We start from the raw sequence: 17,847 nt of genomic DNA, 5'->3' as shown, positions 1-17,847 counted from the left end.
CAGACAGACAACAATAACGAATATAGTGGTCACTTATTTTTTTCGTGAAAATATTTTTCGTGAACCAATTACATGATTTAAGGGGAAATCTTAGAGCGTGTCACACAGGAGAATGAGGATGTAGGGTGGTAATAGATGCGGTGGGGGTGGGGGGGATAAGCAGACAGCACATAAGCAGATAGCTATAGGTACCTATCGTGTACAGCCTTTTTGGCTGCTGGCTGCATCATTTGTTCGGGGTGCGGCTAAGCCCCTCTTACCAGTACACTCGTGCTCATTTCGCTGACCTCGGAAGGATGACAGGCTGAGTCAACCCCCTGGTGTTAATTCAGCGGGGAACAGGGCTCAAACTCAGGACCCTGGGATCCCAAGCCACCACTGTAACTGCTGAGCTAATGCCAGGCTTATAGGTAAAGGTAAAGCAAATATGATTTTTGGTTGTATTTGTAGTGGGATAGATTATAAATCAAAAGAGGTAGTTTTAACATTATATCGGAATTTCGTGAAGCCTCATCTAGAATATTCTCTGCAGTTTTGGTCACCACATCTGAGGAAGGACATGTCTACTACCATAGAGAGGGTTCTGTGTGGAGCTTCACGACTCGATTGATTCTGGGCTGAGCTACAATGAGGTACAAGGAGTGGCTGAAGGTGACAGGGCTTTATACATTAGAAAGGAGGTGATTTCAAGGAAATTTCATTGAGATGTTTTGTTTTTACCCTTCAATGTGATAAACAAGTGCAGAGGAGTTTTTCAGCCATACAGTGGACCAGGGGTCAGAGCCTGAGAGTTAAGAAGAGGAGAGTTACGACAGTAATAAGGCAGGGTTCTTTCAGTGAGAGAATATACTTAAGCATGGAATGATCTCCCGAGAAAGGTAATGGCAGCGGAATGATTAGATTGGTTTAAATTTGAGTTGGATAGAGACCTAGACCCTTGTAGCATTGGAGATAGAGGTGTACAGGGATATTGGAAAGACTTCTATTGAGCTTGTGTGTTGATGGGTGATAGTATACATGTGTGGTGAGAGGGTCTTATCAAGTGGTGAGTGTGTGTTGTCTTTGTACATTGCTCATCCAACAACCACCTTTGTCCCTTCTGCCTCCGCACAACCAAAGCCAACCTTCCCCACCAAAAAAATACCCCCAACAACAACAATAAAAATTTATTTATTGTAATAAAAATAATGCTTTCAGTCTAAAAATTGCTGGGCTTGCATAGATGCACCTTCCACCTTCCCCCACCCCCATGAGATTCCATCTGTGGCTTGAGACAGATTTGTTTGGCCTTGTGTTGATTTAGCACAAGCAAGACTGGCCGAATGGATTCCTGTGTTGAAGTTCCTTGTATTCCTTGTTAACTTCTGTTGATCAGGTTTTACTAAGAATTATAACATTAAGCTAGAATGAGCAATGAAAGATTGCAGACCCTCTGCCAGAACTTTTTTGTGATTTCATAGTATGTAATTTATAGAAGTACTCCCATTCTAATTTCACACACTTTTCAGAGGTACTCGGTGAAAAAAAGATTACTTGCAATAATGGCTACCATTAAGAGGTGTTTTGGCATAGATTAGCACATTCTGTGCGGACAATGTTGTGCAAAGCATGATGCTTCCAAAATCCAATGAACAATATGTGCTTCTAGATTTTGAATGGTGAACCAATTCAGTGACCCATTATGCAAATTATGTTCAAACAAGTAGAGTATCCAGGCTCTGGGTGGGTGGACATTGTGCATTGCCTGCTGAAAAAAGTATAGTCTGTGTGTTCCAAGAAGACTATAGATGTTTGTGTGGTGTGTGTATGAAGGGGTCTAAAGTGTCTTAAAAGGTCCAAAGGGGCTAAAATGGTATATCTATAGGGTCTTAAAGGTGAAAAATGGGGTCGAAAATGTCTGGTCTAAAGTATGTGTTCCAGCAGTATTTATAGATCAAAAGGGTCTAATTGTTTCAAAGGTCTGAGGGTGAAGGGGTCAAAAGCAGTCTAAAGTGTGTAAAAGTCTTCAGGCGTCTGAAGGGTCTTAAACAAAATTCTAAAGTGGTCTAAAGGTTCAAACTCTACATAGTCTAAGGGGGATCTAAAAGATCTAAGGGGTCTAACAAAGAGTCTAAAAGGTACATTCCAATTGTCCGTAATTGATTTAAGACGTTGTCATGGCCGAATAATATGTAATTAATCGACTTACTCATGGTCCAACTTGCGTTCAAACAGTATATAATTAATAGACGAACTCACATGGGTCGACCAAAGCCTCACCTCGACGAGGTTTCGCCGCATCCACCCATATTTTTCGGTTTTATATCCAGTACTGTATATGATAAAGATATCAAGTGTATGACATGTAAATTGACAATTTGTGACCTTGACCTTTTGACCTGTTAACCTCAATGAACAATAGACTTCTCGCTTGTAACTACCTCCACCAGGTGGTTAAGTTTCATGAGGATCTGAATAAAATGCGACCTGTCGGTGATTGACTAACAAACATTCATACATACATGCATACATATAGGAAAGATGTCATGCATAGCACCATACTTGCAAAATCCAAATCACCAATAGTTGCCATGGAAACAGCAATTTGGTAATTTCAAAAATCTGTCCAATGAATTGTTTTACATGATTGAATGTTATGAACAACAAATTTGGTTCATACTTTTTCTAATTGCGGCCTAAAAGGTGTTTTACATGTTTCGGATGGCTTTTACCTTTTATCAAGTTTGACCACATTTTCCTCACATAAACGACACGTACATACAAATATGCTGCGCAAGTTTCAATTTAATATTTTCAAAAATTACTGAGGTACGGTAATAATAAATCCACAAGAAGGCCCATTTCACTATAATGGTGTGAATTTGTTGTCATGGAAACAGTTGATATGTAAAAAAAACCAAAAAACGCCTAAATCGATCGTTCGGATTTTTGGTGAACCACGTATGTGTCCCAAATATGCAAATCCTGTTAAACTTTTCAGTCAATCGAATGAAAATTGAGGATTTTGTGTCCTTTAACTTTGACCCATTGAGCTTTTGACCTCAAAAACATTATGCTTGTAGGTTTTGATTGGGGAACTAATTCAGTAACCCAATATGCAATTCATGTTCAACCTCGCAGAATACCCACCCTATGTGTGGGTGAAGATTATGCATCACTTACTGAAAAAAGTATTGTCTGTATATTGCAAGAAGTCTGTATATTGTATATCTAACATCGGTGTGTGTGTGTGTGTGTGTGTGTGTGTGTGTGTGTGTGTGTGTGTGTGTGTGTGTGTGTGTGTGTGTGTGTGTGTGTGTGTGTGTGTGTGTGTGTGTGTGTGTGTGTGTGTGTGTGTGTGTGTGTGTGTGTGTGTGTGTGTGTGTGTGTCTAAAGGGGTCGAACAAGTCTACAGGTCTAAAGGGTCTATAGGGGTCTGCAATTGTCTAAAATGCTCTTAAGGGGTCTAAGGATCTAAAGGGTATTTTCCAATAGTAGTTAAGGTTTAAAGGGGTCTAATAGGTCGAAAGGTGAATGGGGTCAAACAAATTCAGTGACCCAATATGCAAATTCTGTTCAAACTAGCAGAGTAACCCAGTGTCTGGTTGGGTGGAGATTGCACATTACTTGCTGAAAAAAGTATAGTCTGTATATTGCAAGAAGACTATGTTTGTGTGGTGTGCATCTCAAGGGGTCCCACAGGCTTATGGGTCTACAGGTCTCAGGGGGTCTTAAGTGGTCCAAAGGATCTATATGGGTCTATAAGAGGTCTAAAGATCTAAAGGGTATTCTCCAATAGTAATTAGGGCCTAAGGAGTCTCAAGAGGGTATAGTGGGTCTAGGGTTCATGGGGTCTAATTAGTCTAAAGCTTGTAACGGTCTTTAGGACCCTACGAGGTATAAAGGGTCTTAAAAGGTCCATAATTGTATAAAGGGGTCTAAAAGGTTGTCGGGGTTAAAGGGTTTGTTCGAACAGTAGTTACAGGTCTAAAGGGGTCAAAAGTGTCGAATGGTCTAAGGAGTCTAAAAAGGGTCAACTGGATCTAAGGGTCAAGGGGTCTAAGCAGTCTAAAGGGTGTAAAGGGACTCAACATATAAAAGGTCTAAGGGGTCTAAAGGTCAAAATATCTTCAAGGTACCTTCCAATCGTCCGTAATTATGACGTACTCACATGGGTTGGACGAGGCTTCACCATCCACCCGTCTCTTTTGGTATATAAACACCACATTGCTCTTTGCAGTGTTGCAAAAATATTTCGAAAATTTTACTGGCAAAAAAACAATTTCACCAAAACAATTAAATGCACTTCTATTATCTACAATGTTTTGGGTTTTGTTGAATGGATCTGTTGCTACTGCAAACCGAATATTTTGTGGATGGCAAATGGAAGCAACAACATATAGGCCTAGTGTTCATGTGTGAAAACTGGATCACACAGGTACACTCCAACTCTTCTCAAAGTTTCGTCTTGAGCCTATGTATTGTCTTGCCAAATCCTCACTGAACTGGGACCTGACATCGTTGCCAAGCAAATTGGAAGGACTCGTCGGTGGGCTGTATTGCAATGCCAGGAATTAGCACCGTTTTGTGTGATACTGCGATCGTTGCCTGCATTAATCATTGGTTGATGATGACCGGTGACCCTTCTGTGTTTTCACACTATTCAGCCTTGACAACTCAGGCTAAAACCAAAATTACGTTCAAAGACCTTCATTTATTATCCAAATTGTTCATCCTGTCCTTTATTTGAGCAGCGAATTAGTAACAGACCGATAGATGCAGATCTCCATAAAATATAGATAAACCAGCTTATGCACGTGAAGCAAAAACATGCCTACTGTTTATTGTTACGTGTCCACCTCGAGGAACCGGAGCGAGTGCACCAATTACCCAGAGGATCTTACGGGAGAAAAAATTTAAGGACAATAATATGCCCTGTTTGTTCTTTTACTGCTGAAACCAGCATATGATAATAGACAGCAGGATTTTTTTTATAAGCAATGCAGGGTGATTTTATTTATTTTAATTCAAAAACCTTAAATAACTCTCATGCACTAAAAACGATATCAGTTAGGAACCTTATTTTTTGCATAAATGTAGGCTAATGTTACTGAAAGACAAAGCATGATCCACACAATTGATTACCTTAAATGAATTGCTGAAAGTGTGCACCACCATGTTGCAGGCACAAATTGATTATCTTACCATCCTCTAGAGCCACTCACAGTTGGCTACCCATTTCACTGGCTCCAGTAACCGATGTATTTAATGAATTTTGTAGGGATAAAGGTTGTGTCGTGATCACCTTCCTTGCACTGGAATATGAACATTGATCTTGTTGTACTGAACGTCTCAGACTTTTGGGGCTCGCTTCCATTCTTTTCCACACTTCATCCACTTTGTCTGGTGTAATGACACGAATTTCACGCAGCCTGTTTCTCTGAACTGCTTCACCAGTTTCCATATTGCTGAGTTTGAATGTTTTCTACGACCATCAAAGCAACTTTTAAATGCAATTTTGACATTCCGGAAAGGGCGCATTCCTGATTTAAAATGTTCCAGAAATCCGTGTTCTTCCACAGTGAGCACCATGGCGCGAGGGAGTGAAAACTGTTGAACGTCACTGCCGGGTCGTGTGATAAATGACGTGACCCCTGATGACTCTCAGGATCATGTTAGGTTCCGAACAGATATAGTTTTTACTGTTTGAATTTAAAAAAATCATCCTGTATTTATTTATCCCTACTAGTAGTAGAGCTTTGGAGCTTCCAGAGCATCCAAAATTTTGCATTGAAGTCGATGGGAAAAAATACGATGGCTTGCTGACTTGCCCCTCTTGAGCACCCAAAACCGAGCCTCTTCTCCCTTTTTCCTTTGGAGGATATGGGGCGAGGGGCGAATTAACTGCAACAAAGGGCTCTCTTCACGGCTCTCTTTACCAGAACGAACAACGAGAATCACGCTGCCTTCTTGACCATGTTGAGGAGAATCCAGAGAGGTCCTATATGTTCTGACCTCCATCTCCACACCAACTGTCCTCCAGTCTCTAGCCCCTTCTGATGTCACACCACCAAATACCAAGCCTCGGGAGCGTGACCTGCTGGTGGTTGTTAAAATGCCGTTCCTTTTTATAGCCGGCCTTGTAAATGCCAAAACTTAGGAAAAGGTCACAGGGGGGCAATCACATACTCGGAGAAACTAACCTTAAACCCTACCGAGTTAACACAGCGCTCCCCCCTCCCCCTCCCGGTGTGGTGACACGTAAACTACTTAAGCTCACAGTTTCCATAGTTGTCCATGGACCATGCTATCCAATACAATCCTATCTTTACGATGAAATTCCTCCATCTACCCCTACAAACATAAAAAAGCAAGCACCACATCTCAGTCACACATCCAACCTGCCCACCAAGTTTCAAATTTGTATGAAACTTGGTGGACAGGTTGATGTGTGACGACAAATTGATTCGATTTTGGTGAAGATCTGGATCCGAAAAATTTTTTTCATTTTGCAAGTGATTCTTCACCCTTGAGAGATGCGGCCAAATACGATATACAGTTGTGGCAAAAAAATATTGGCACCCTTGCACTTTTTTCAAATAATGCACCATTTCTTCCAGAAAATTGTTGAAATTAAATAAATCTTTTGGTATCCACAAATGTATTTCTTTGGTTTGCAGTGGAACAAAACAAAAAAAACTGAAAAAAAATTACGAAATCTTAGCTTATTCCACACAGAAATCCAAAAATGGCCCGGACAATATTATTGGCACCTTTTAGACCAGTGTTTCTCAACCGGGTTCCCCGGAACCCTAGGGTTCCGCAAGAGGTCGCTCGGGGTTCCGCGAGAAAGTAATAAATAGGCTAATGTATTTTTGAGTAGTTTTTGTTTGATTTAATATTCGTAATTTTACTTTTCACGTACGGCATATTGTTGGAAACTCCTTGGTTATTATAATAGAGGCTTCAACCTCTTATATTATTTACAATTATAACAACCATAGGGAATGTATTTAACGATGTCTATATGGCGCCAGTGTGAAACCGCCCTCACTGGTTAGTGGACGTCCTGTACGCGGCGGGATTCGTGTATCATTGAGTGACTGACTCAAGTATGGGACGTATGCACGGTGTCGATCTATCTTCTTTGTGCTTCTTAGCGCGAAGTCTCTCTTCTCTCTCTCTCTCTCTCCTCTCTCTCCTCTCTCTCCTCTCTCTCCTCTCTCTCTCTCCTCTCTCTCTCCTCTCTCTCTCCTCTCTCCCTCCTCTCTCCCTCCTCTCTCCCTCCTCTCTCCCTCCTCTCTCCCTCCTCTCTCCCTCCTCTCTCCCTCTCTCCCTCCCTCCCTCTCTCCCTCCCTCCCTCTCTCCCTCTCTCCTCCTCTCTCCTCTCTCCTCCTCTCTCCTCCTCTCCCTTTATTTGTTTAAGATTTGTTGATCAAGTGCCATGAGGTGTGTTTTTTAATTGTCAAACAGACTCCGGGTTGACAAACACTTTCAAAAATGTCGTTTTCAAACAAAAAAATAATTTTTTTTGTGAATGAAAACCTCGGTGTGAGGTCTCATAAACGAGCAGTATGTTTTTTTTTTCATTGCCAATAAATTTGACAAAAGGGGGTCATTTTTTCCTTAAACCAGGTATCCGAAAAAAAAAATGTTATATTTACCACGTGAACTACGATAAAAATATAAAAGAGCTAGATATTAATAATGGTATGTAATAATTTTTATGTAGGGGTTCCCTGAGACATGAAAACTATTTCAAGGGTTCCACAAATGTAAAAAGGTTGAGAAACGCTGTTTTAGACATTGTTGGAAAGAATTAGATTTCAAGCAGGTGATTCTTCTTTACTTTGGAATTGAACTCGCATGTGGTGAGTAAGTTGTAGGTGCCTGCAATATAAAAATAACTCATTCAACCAGTTTAAATAGAGAAAAGGAGTCATTCTTCTGTTTTGTGTCACTGTGTACTGCAATGAGCATGGAGAATACAAAGAAAAACAGAGAATTGTCTGAGAAGGTCAGACACAAGATTTTAGCCAAGCATGGACAATCTCAAGGCGACAAGCCCATCTTCAGAGACCTTGATGTTCCTGTGTCCACCGTACGCAATGTTGTCAGGAAGATTAAGGCCCATGGCACTGTATCCAACCTACCAGGACGTGGCTGTAAGAGAAAACTTGATTGAAGATTGCAACGAAGAGTTGTTTGAATGGTGGAGAAAGTACCTCGATCAACTGACAAACAGATTCAAGCTGACCTACAGACACAAGGTATGACAGTTTGAACTCGCACCATCCATCACCAACTCAATGAAAAGGGGATCTATGGTAGGAGACCCAGAAGGACCCCACTGCTGAGAGAGAGACATAAGAAAGCCTGACTGGAGTTTGCCAAAACACACCTCAACAAGCCAAAATCCTTCTGGGAGAATGTCCTATGGACAGATGAGACCAAGTTAGAGCTTTTTGGTGAAGCACATCATCTTTATGTTTACAAAAAATAAAAACGAAGCCTTCAAAGAAAAGAACACATTCCCTTCAGTCAAACATGGAGGAGGTTCAGTGATGCTTTGGGGTTGCTGTGCTGCCTCTGGCACTGGGTGCCTTGAATGTGTGCATGGAATCATGAAATCACCAGATTACCAAGACATTTTGGAGCGCAATGTTCAACCCAGTGTCAGCAAGCTGGGTCTCCGTCGAAGGTCATGGGTCCTGCAGCAGGACAATGACCCCAAACACACTTCAAAAAGCACTCCAGAATGGTTCAAGACAAAACACTAGACTGTTCTGAAGTGGCCAGCAATGAGTCCAGATCTAAATCCCATTGAACACCTGTGGGGAGATTTGAAAACAGCAGTTGGGAGAAGGGAGCCTTCAAATCTGGGAGAACTGGAGCAGTTTGCACAAGAAGAGTGTTTGGCCAAACTGCCAGTAGAGAGGTGTAGAGAGGTGTAGGAAGCTCATTCATGGCTATAGGAAGCACTTGACTGAAGTTATTTTGTCCAAAGGCTGTGCTACCAAATATTAAGTCAAGGATGTCAATAATTTTGTCAATGCCATTTCTTTTTATTTTCTGATTTAAAAGGATATATTAAGTTCTGAATCAAAAACAAAGGTTCTGTCATTAACAGTGAAATATAGAAATGTGGAGACCAAATACTTCTGTCAATTTCAAGTTATTTTTTTGAGAAAATTGTGACTTATTTGAAAAAAGTGCAAGGGTGCCAATATTTTTCACCACGACTGTGCAGTACAGCATGATGTTTCAAAGAGTTGTGAACAGATTATGAGAAAACTTTGTGGATGAGTTGGATGGGTGACAAGAACCAGCTGATTAGATTTTTGTTCAGGTCTGGATCCAGATCTGGCCTATCAGGCCATTTTGGATCCCCCTATTAGTGGGGATTTAGCCTGGTGGGGAGGTATGCTCTATAGTTTATACCAATGCTGTTCTAGTTCTACATTTGTTTTGACTGACTTTTGTTCTCTTTTTTAGGTCATCTGTACCGAGATGACCTAATAAAGCCGGACCAAATGTCCGTCCGTCCATACGTCCGTACGCCCGTCAACAATTTTTCTTTCCGATCTTGATGAAACTTAGTATGTGGGTAGAGGTCGATGAGTGTTGCACAACGATATAACTTTTGTTCCGGGTTCAAGGTCAGGGATGAGGTCACGAGGTCACGTAAGTTATAAAAATCGCCATTTTCAAAACCTATCTAGTCTGCCATTCGACAAGATATTTGGCAACTGTTTATTGATTATGGTAGTAAAAAATATTATCTTGTATCTAACCAGACAGATTTTTGAATTTCCTTCCCGTTTGATCGTCACATGATCTGGAAGATGGCCAAAAACGTCGATGCGATTCACAAAGAAGGAAGGAAGGAGAAATGAAATATAAATATAAAACACATTTTTAGCCTTTTATATTTATACATTTTCCGCCGAAGGCGCAAAAGTTTCAAAACCCGAAATGTAAACGTCGGCATTTATTTTCAAAATATAATTTTGTGCGCGTGCGCCAAAATGCCGAGTCATCTTTAACCAAACTGCGTCGTAGAACTGCGCAGTAGTCTGGTCATGGCGTCTGAGCAGTGGCCAGCGTGGTTCAGATTGACTGTGGTTTCTGGGGCGAAGGTGATTGTTAAGAAGTATGTCGGCCGTATAAATTCGAGTGACTGTATTGGTGATTTAATCACGCAACATCTTGACAACGAATATTCTGGCCGAACGATTGCATCATCAAGCCTTGAAAGACTGAACTTCTGGATGAAAGCCTTGCAGGTAGATAGGAGTTCAGGTGTGCCAAGGAAGGACTTTGTACAACAAAGAATTCACAGTCGGTGGCTGGCTTTTTGAGGTGAACTTTGAAATGTGGTTTGCCCAAGAAAGATCATGCCTGACGGTGAGACCCAGGAGTTTGAATGACAACTTCTGGACAAAACTGAGATACCATATTTTGGACATAACCTCAAAATATTGTTACGGTATAGTCACACGTGCCGGGCTCACGAGGTGCGACCCTCCGCCAATACTGATGCTGAGGCCCCTGGACCATGGATAACTCCACGGCCAGAGGGTTGCCATCCAACTGCGGACGCTGGTTGTTTTTACGTCTAACAGGGTTCCCTCGCCTATTACGTTGTGTTATCTGTTGGTGACCTGATGGCCTCAACTAAGGTCCACTCCGTCAAAGCGCACCCGAGTACTTATTATGGCTGAGTGTAACTGTGAGTGCAGCATTGGCTTATCGCTTTGCTAATCAGTGAGTCAAAAACTTCCCGTCTATAGATTGCGAAGACTTTTGGATCATTGAAAGAAAGGACAAATGAGTAGTTCTGGAAATGTAACAACTATTTATTTACACACACACAAGCAGGCAATCATCACACATTTTTACAAGCAAGCAACAGCCATCTTTATTTCCACAGGCAGGCAATCAACAAGCACTCAAAGCGAAAGGCAAAAGACACTTGGAAAAACTTACCCCTAATACCTATTCCTCTTATACAGACTTATTTCGTCAACAGATAGGTGCCGTCTTTCATTCCGGGAACAAGGAGTCAAGAAGGAATGAGAAAGAAGCATAGCGGAGTGTGGGGACATCTTCTCCCTTACCTCACTTAACCACGTGTTGTTGCATCAAGCCAAATATTGTGAGGGGTGGGGGTGGAGGGTTGGGGGATGTTGGGTTGGGTGGTTGAGTGTCGATGTTGTGTCGGAAGCGTGTGATGTGAGTCTATGTGGAGCTGCGTGACACCCCAGGGACTGCACCGTACTCTTGGCAAATGGGCCGCTTACCTATGGCCCCCGCACGACCTGCTCCTGCGCCTCCTATCCCGGCACAGCTCGATCTAGCACGACCCATACTCCGGCAAACACTATCCCGAGCAGGCATTTTGAGATGTACTCGCACCCCTGGTGCACTGACAGTCGCAAACCAAGCTGTGTCCTGGATTTTATAAGCGACTCGCCGGGCATGGCTGAGAGGGAGCAAATGTAATGCGAGCATCTTCATCATTGGTGCATGCCCAACGGGGGGTTGTTGCAGTGATTGGGCTGTGGAAAATTCTTGCTTCATTATGCCTGACAGCCACGGCCGCCCTTGCCCCGCCTCTCGGTATGGGTACCGCCACGTGGACCCGGATCTCTGCACGCCATGTGGACTCGGATCCCTGCCCGCCACGGCGCCACATGGAGCCTGATCTCTGCCCACCATGGCGCCACATGGAGCCTGATCTCTGCCCACCATGGCGCCACGTGGACCCGGATCTCTGCCCGCCACGTGGACCCGGATCTCTGCCCGCCACGGCGCCATATGGACCCGGATCTCTGCGCGCCACAGGGACCCGGATCTCTGCGCACCATGGGGACCCGGATTTTCTATTGAGGTGTCCACAGGGACCATGGATCATTTGTGTCTTGATCACATCATACAATTCTGAATCTTCATGAGGATTCGGAATCTCTGCCTTGATAATACTGACAATCTGCTCTGTTTGAATCTTCTCTGAGCAGCAGGAGTGTATGCGAGCGTGGCAGGCCTCGCTTTTGTGACTCATTGGACGCCATGAAGTATTTCATTTGGCCAAATATTTTTGCATTCTTCAAGAAGTCGAGCAGCTTCCATTGATTCTGCTGGAAGACACATGCAAGCATGTCGTTTCGATTTTGTGGTGTTTTTCTCTCCATCAGCTACTCTTTTACTTCTTTCCAGGCAGAATTACATGTAAAAGTGATGAAGAGATCTGGCTGGCCATACTGTTGAGCATAAGCCATGGCATCTTGTGCTTTTTCATTCATGTAGCATGGTAATCCTGTAAAGGTTGATGGTAGTATCACCCTCTGCCCATTGTTTCCTGCATCGTTGTCTGTTCAGGGCATCTCTGAAGTGGACATATTCATGCGCACACAACTTGTCTTGATTCCTCTTCATGAATAAGTCGTTCATTTTCTATCTTTTCGTCCATGTCCACCAAAAACTGGTGGAACAAATATTTGCACCTAAGCAGGTGGTTGAAGCTGATGACTGAACATCATTTGATGTGCATAAAAGACAGAATCGCTTACTTTTTTGATGGGTTGGGCTGTCCTTTGGTGGGGTTTGTTTGTTGCATGAGGAAGTTGTACCCATCCTCTGCCAAAAAAAGTTGTACCCATCCTCTGCTTTTTTTCCCCTTCAAAACGGTATCTTCATTTAATGATAGAACATGCGTTGTTCAATCTTCAAATGTACATGAGGCCTTTAAAACAATCCGAGCTACATGGAGAGAAAAAGATGGTGGCAATTTCTGAATGGCTGGACGGCGTGTCCTGTAGAATGGGTGGTGCTTCTGACCCACCCACAGACTCGCAGACACAAACTGTGCTTTATATATTAATGAACAGGTTGTCGGTCACCAAACATGTTCTGAAAATGTATCAATATGATTATATGTGCATTAAATAGTTTTATGCAAACTATTGTGGTTGCCTAACTATTGGGAAAATTAATGAAATTTAACTCCGAAGTTGTTATTTCTCGAGGCTGTTGAAAAAAACAGCTGCGTGCCCATATATGGATGGTGACGTCACGTTCTCCAAAACAAAGCGGACGCTCACTCGCTCATTGAAGAAGTGTCCAGTTCAGCGGGTCGTTCTTTCGCTTTTTTGAGCTTGCAACTGTTTATATTATCCTTTTTTTATTTTGAATTATTGTAGAAAAAGTTATTTGGACAATTGTACATCATGCCTCGTACGTGTGTCCTCATGTTTTGCGAAAATGGCTGGAAATAGGTCATCGCTCCCACCGATTCCCGGAAGAATCAAACATTCGCCGGCAGTGGATAAGATTTGTACAAACAAAACGGGCGAATTTTCCCCCAAAGAAAACTGGTAAAGAGAACCCTTTGGATAGATTTGTCATTTGTGGTGACCATTTCACAGCTGAGGATTACGAAGGCATAAACACATCTGATCACCACTCTGTGAATATGAGTTGTTGGTTGACAAGTTCTCCAGATACTGCTCTGTCACAGAATCAGTTGTTGAGTTTAAGTGAGAAAAACCTTGAAATGTAGTCTTAAAGAGTACATGGAAAAACACGTAAATAAACTTTCTGAAAAACACAAGCATGAAAAAGTTTCTCAACAAATCAACTTATTGTTGATTTAAATTACTTTTTTTTAACAGCATCAGCAAATTAGGTGATTTCATTTCAATTGTAAAAATTGATCAATTTTCCACTTTTTTTTCTAAATTTGGTAGAATATTTCCCAATGAGGCTAAACATGTTTGGGTATTTATATGCCACAACAGTCTCTTGAAAGTTGGGGTTTGTTCTAACTGTTCACTTTCGCTGGGGTCACGCTCAGCTGTTAGAAAGACTTCAACGCCAAGGCTACGGTGTATAATATATTTGGGTCCATTCTTAATTCATTCTATTTCTGACTCTTGAGTGACTAGACACTCGAGGGTTAAAATTATTATATCAAGTCACAGACGAATTAAACTTTACATTATTTTATGCATTGAACAAGAAAATGAAAACCTACAAACCAATCTGTCTGGTGGAGTCTGTCGGTGTGAACTGCCGGGCAGTCAGTCCTGCCACTTGTACACGAAATAGGCCGTTTTCTGGCACTTGCAAATGGCTTAAATTTATATGGCTCAGGGCCAGAAACTCCATCGTATAAATTCCCATCATCCTCCGACTCGTCCTCTGCAATATCGGAATGAAAACACTCAATTTCATTGCCACTGAAATCACTCTCTGATTCGCATCTCGCCATTGTTAACACGCTGTTTCCGAATGTTCACGAAGTTTTCGGAGAACGTGACTTCATAGTATCTTCGGTAAATTCCGATCTGTTTTTCGATCACTGACAAAAGTTTTGACTTCAAAGTTAATTTTATCATATTTTGAGTTTCAAATGTAAGAAAGTAATTGCCCAACTATTATTAATGTGATTACAACCTTCAAATCACGCAAAGTCATCAGCGTCCCAAAACCTGCTCTTTAAATAGATGGAAGAAGATTATTTGTAACACCACTGGGGGAGCTATACGATACACATTTACATAGAGAGAATTGGGGTCTTCCCCCTACCTTGAACCCCCTCTCCCAGATATGCTACCCTGACAGAAAGCATACCTGGGTTACCCTTCAGCGACATGCAAAATTTGGTTGGATTTGGTTCAATATTTTAAAAGTTTTTCAAGCACTTATAAACAAACAAAACAAACATACAAACTCACTTTTATAGTAAACTAGACAACCCGTGAACCTGTTGGGTTCCCGTTGTGACAGCGGTTGATGAAAAAAAAAAAATCATTTCAAGAAAAAAAAAGATAGCTCCAGCGAACTATACCGCTGAGGTTGTTTGCATTGATCAAATACTTTCGTAGAGTCCTTGACTGAATCGGGAATTGATTTTTTAATTTTTTTTTTCGTTGCCCGATTTCAATGAAACTTGACACTGCACACCGCAGGCGAATGAATGGTGAGTAAGGTGGCCCTAAAATTTTTGCACTATCGTGTACCGTTTTGGCTGTATTTCGGGAACATACAAGATGAGAATTTTCGTTATATATATATATATATATATATATATATATATATATATATATATATATATATATATATGTATATATATATATATATATATATATATATATATATATATATATATATATATATATATATATATATATATATATATATATATATATATATATATATATATATATATATATGTATATACACCAGGGGTTTCCTTATTTTTTGGAGTAGGAGGCTACCATTAAAAAGTAGCAGATTACCATCACCACGAGCGAAGCGAGCACAGCTGTATGGCCGGGGTCCAGGGCCCGCCTTGGGCCCTGGAAGCCGGAGGATCCTAGATGGCTGGAGATGCATTCCAGCATGATTTCTGACATGAAATAGTTCCCATATTATCATGCTGTTGGGGTGGAAAACTCCACAAAAACAGGTGGTGATGCCTATACTGGATGTAGTTGCATTAACATACTGACTGACTGGTTTACTGAAATTCAGCTATACTGTATAGTTAGTTCAAGCAGCTTTTAAATGGGGTTCATCAATTTAAGGGCACACCAAGGTGTCTGGAAGATGGAGTATCTAAGCACTTTAAAAGAGAGGCATTTTAGCAACATTTGGGCCATACCTTAGTTCTTAATCGGGAGATGATACTGCACATGGTGGAGTCCAGTGAGCAATCTCAAGTAAGTGTGTTACATAATAATAGTGTAGATGAACTAGCATTCATTAAGGAAACTATATTCCATTTCACTTCCTATTTTGTTAAACTTCCACCTTACATTATCCGCCAATATCGTGTTGTTATACCGTCAAGAAAAGCTCGCAAGTCTATGGTACATGCATGTACCTGCGGTACCAGTATTCAGTTGGCCAGTTCACAGCTGCTCATACTTGGCCTTCACTTCAGTGAATAAACGGAGATTTTCAGTGCAAATAACCACGAATAATACCATGTACAAAAGCTGCTTTAAGCTTACTAATTACTTTATAAATTTATATAAACTAATAGGCTAATTACTTTATAAATTAAAAAGGCACAACGGGTGACCGTGTATTTTGGAGCCACATCACTTGAGAAAAGCTCAAAATGGACGAGGTGAAACACGTGTTTGGTGAAACAACGACGTCGCACTCGCGAGAGTGCAAGTTTAGACCAATTACTGATGGCCAGAAGCTTACCTCCCATGTCTTTGGACTTCTTCGGAAATCCAAAGTCAAACAGGGATTTTCGTTTTGATGCCATCATTTCGGCACCGAAACTGCGAGGCCTACAAAGTTTATTTTCTTGAGGTCATTGCTGTATAGTATCAGGGTATCAGGCCAACAGTCCAAAAGGAGGCTAAAGCAGAGAACTCTATTGCAGGAGGCATGTTTTAGCTGCTTGTGTTATTTTTAGTTCAGTGTTGTGCTCGACCTGGCGAGAGTACCAACAGTAAAAGTAAGCCCGCTTTTATCGAAATACTCATGTTTTTTTGTCTCGGATTTCAAAACGGGGGTGTAGAGATTCCGTGGTGACAAAAAGAAAAAAAAAATCGAAAAATCGGCGCTGAAGTAGGCGGCGACCATTGACATTTTTTCTCTGAGTAGACAGCTGCGGGTCGCCGGTAACCGGCTTCTCAGGAAACCCCTGATATACCAGTCAAAAGTTTTAGAACACCCCCATTTTTCCAGTTTTTACTGAAATTTAAGCAGTTTAATGTTTCATTGTACTCTGAAATTAAAGCGTAGAACAAATAGACAATTGCAGATAAAAAAGAAATCATGGAATCATTTTGTTGAACAAAATTTGATCTAAATTTTTGACTCATCAAAGTAGTCACCTTTTGCAGATATATCAGCCGAACATACTTGTGCCATTCTTTCTATAATGGAAACCAAATATTGTTCGGAAAGTTCTTCCCAACACTAGTGCAGAAGTTCCCACAAATGTGTTGCACTTGTAGGTTGCTTTGCTTTCACCCTTCTGTTCAGTTCATCCAGGTGAGCCAACACCATAACCAGCTTAATGGGGTTTAAGTGTGGAGACTGTGCTGGCCATTTGATGATTTGGAGCCTACCGTCCTGTTCTTTTCTTCAAAGGTAGTTCTGACATACGTAGCCTGGAGGTATGTTTTGGGTCGTTATCTTGCTGTAGGATGAACTACTGACCAAGTAGGCGTAGACCAGGTGGTATTGCATGGCGCTGCAAAATGCTGTGGTAGCCCTTTTGGTTCAGGGTGCCAGTCACTCTGTGCAAGTCGCCAACTCTGGATCCAGCAAAAGAGCCCCAGATTGTCACGCTTCCTCCTCCATGTTTGACAGTTAGTGTCACACACTGAGGAACCATCATTTCGCCTCCTCGACAGTGTACAAAAACCCTGCATGATGAACCGAAGATTTCAAATTTTGATTAATCGGTCCATAAGACCTTCTTACAGTTTTCAGTCGTCCACTGGCAGTGCTTCATGGCCCAGGGAAGCCTCTTTTTCTTATTTTGCCATCTTGGCAATGGATTTCTTAATGCCACTCGACCTGTCAAACCTGCAGCTCGAAGTCTTCTCTTCACAGTTGAAACTGAGACTTCCTTACTTCGACCAGTTTTAAGCTGTGCTGGAAGCTGCTGTCCTGTGAGCCTCCTCTCACGCAAGCTGTTTACTCTCAAAAACTTGTCTTCTGATTGTGTTGTGGCTTTGGGTCTGCCAGACCTCTTCCTGTCAGAGTTTCCTCCAGTTTCCAAGTGCCTTTTGATGGTGTGGGAAACTGTACTCACTGACACCTTGGCTTCTTTTTATAACAACTCTGAAATTTTTTTTCTTGATTCTTGATTTCTTGATTTTTTTCTTGATT

General features: G+C 41.6%; 1 protein-coding gene across 2 annotated transcripts in view; it reads left to right on the top strand.

Annotated features, from left to right (window-relative positions):
* The window catches only part of LOC147015494 (GA-binding protein subunit beta-2-like), an 80,104-nt gene that overhangs the window by 3,369 nt on the left and 58,888 nt on the right, over nt 1-17,847 (top strand). The gene's annotated exons all lie outside the window — the stretch shown is intronic.

The sequence above is a fragment of the Eptatretus burgeri genome, chromosome 12 (genome assembly GCF_056783735.1).
Source record: "Eptatretus burgeri isolate ZD-2024b chromosome 12, Ebu_testis_v1, whole genome shotgun sequence".
In the NCBI taxonomy this organism is placed as follows: Eukaryota; Metazoa; Chordata; class Myxini; order Myxiniformes; family Myxinidae; genus Eptatretus; species Eptatretus burgeri.
Note: the sequence above shows the minus strand (reverse complement) of the source record. Positions and strands in the feature narration are given on the sequence as shown.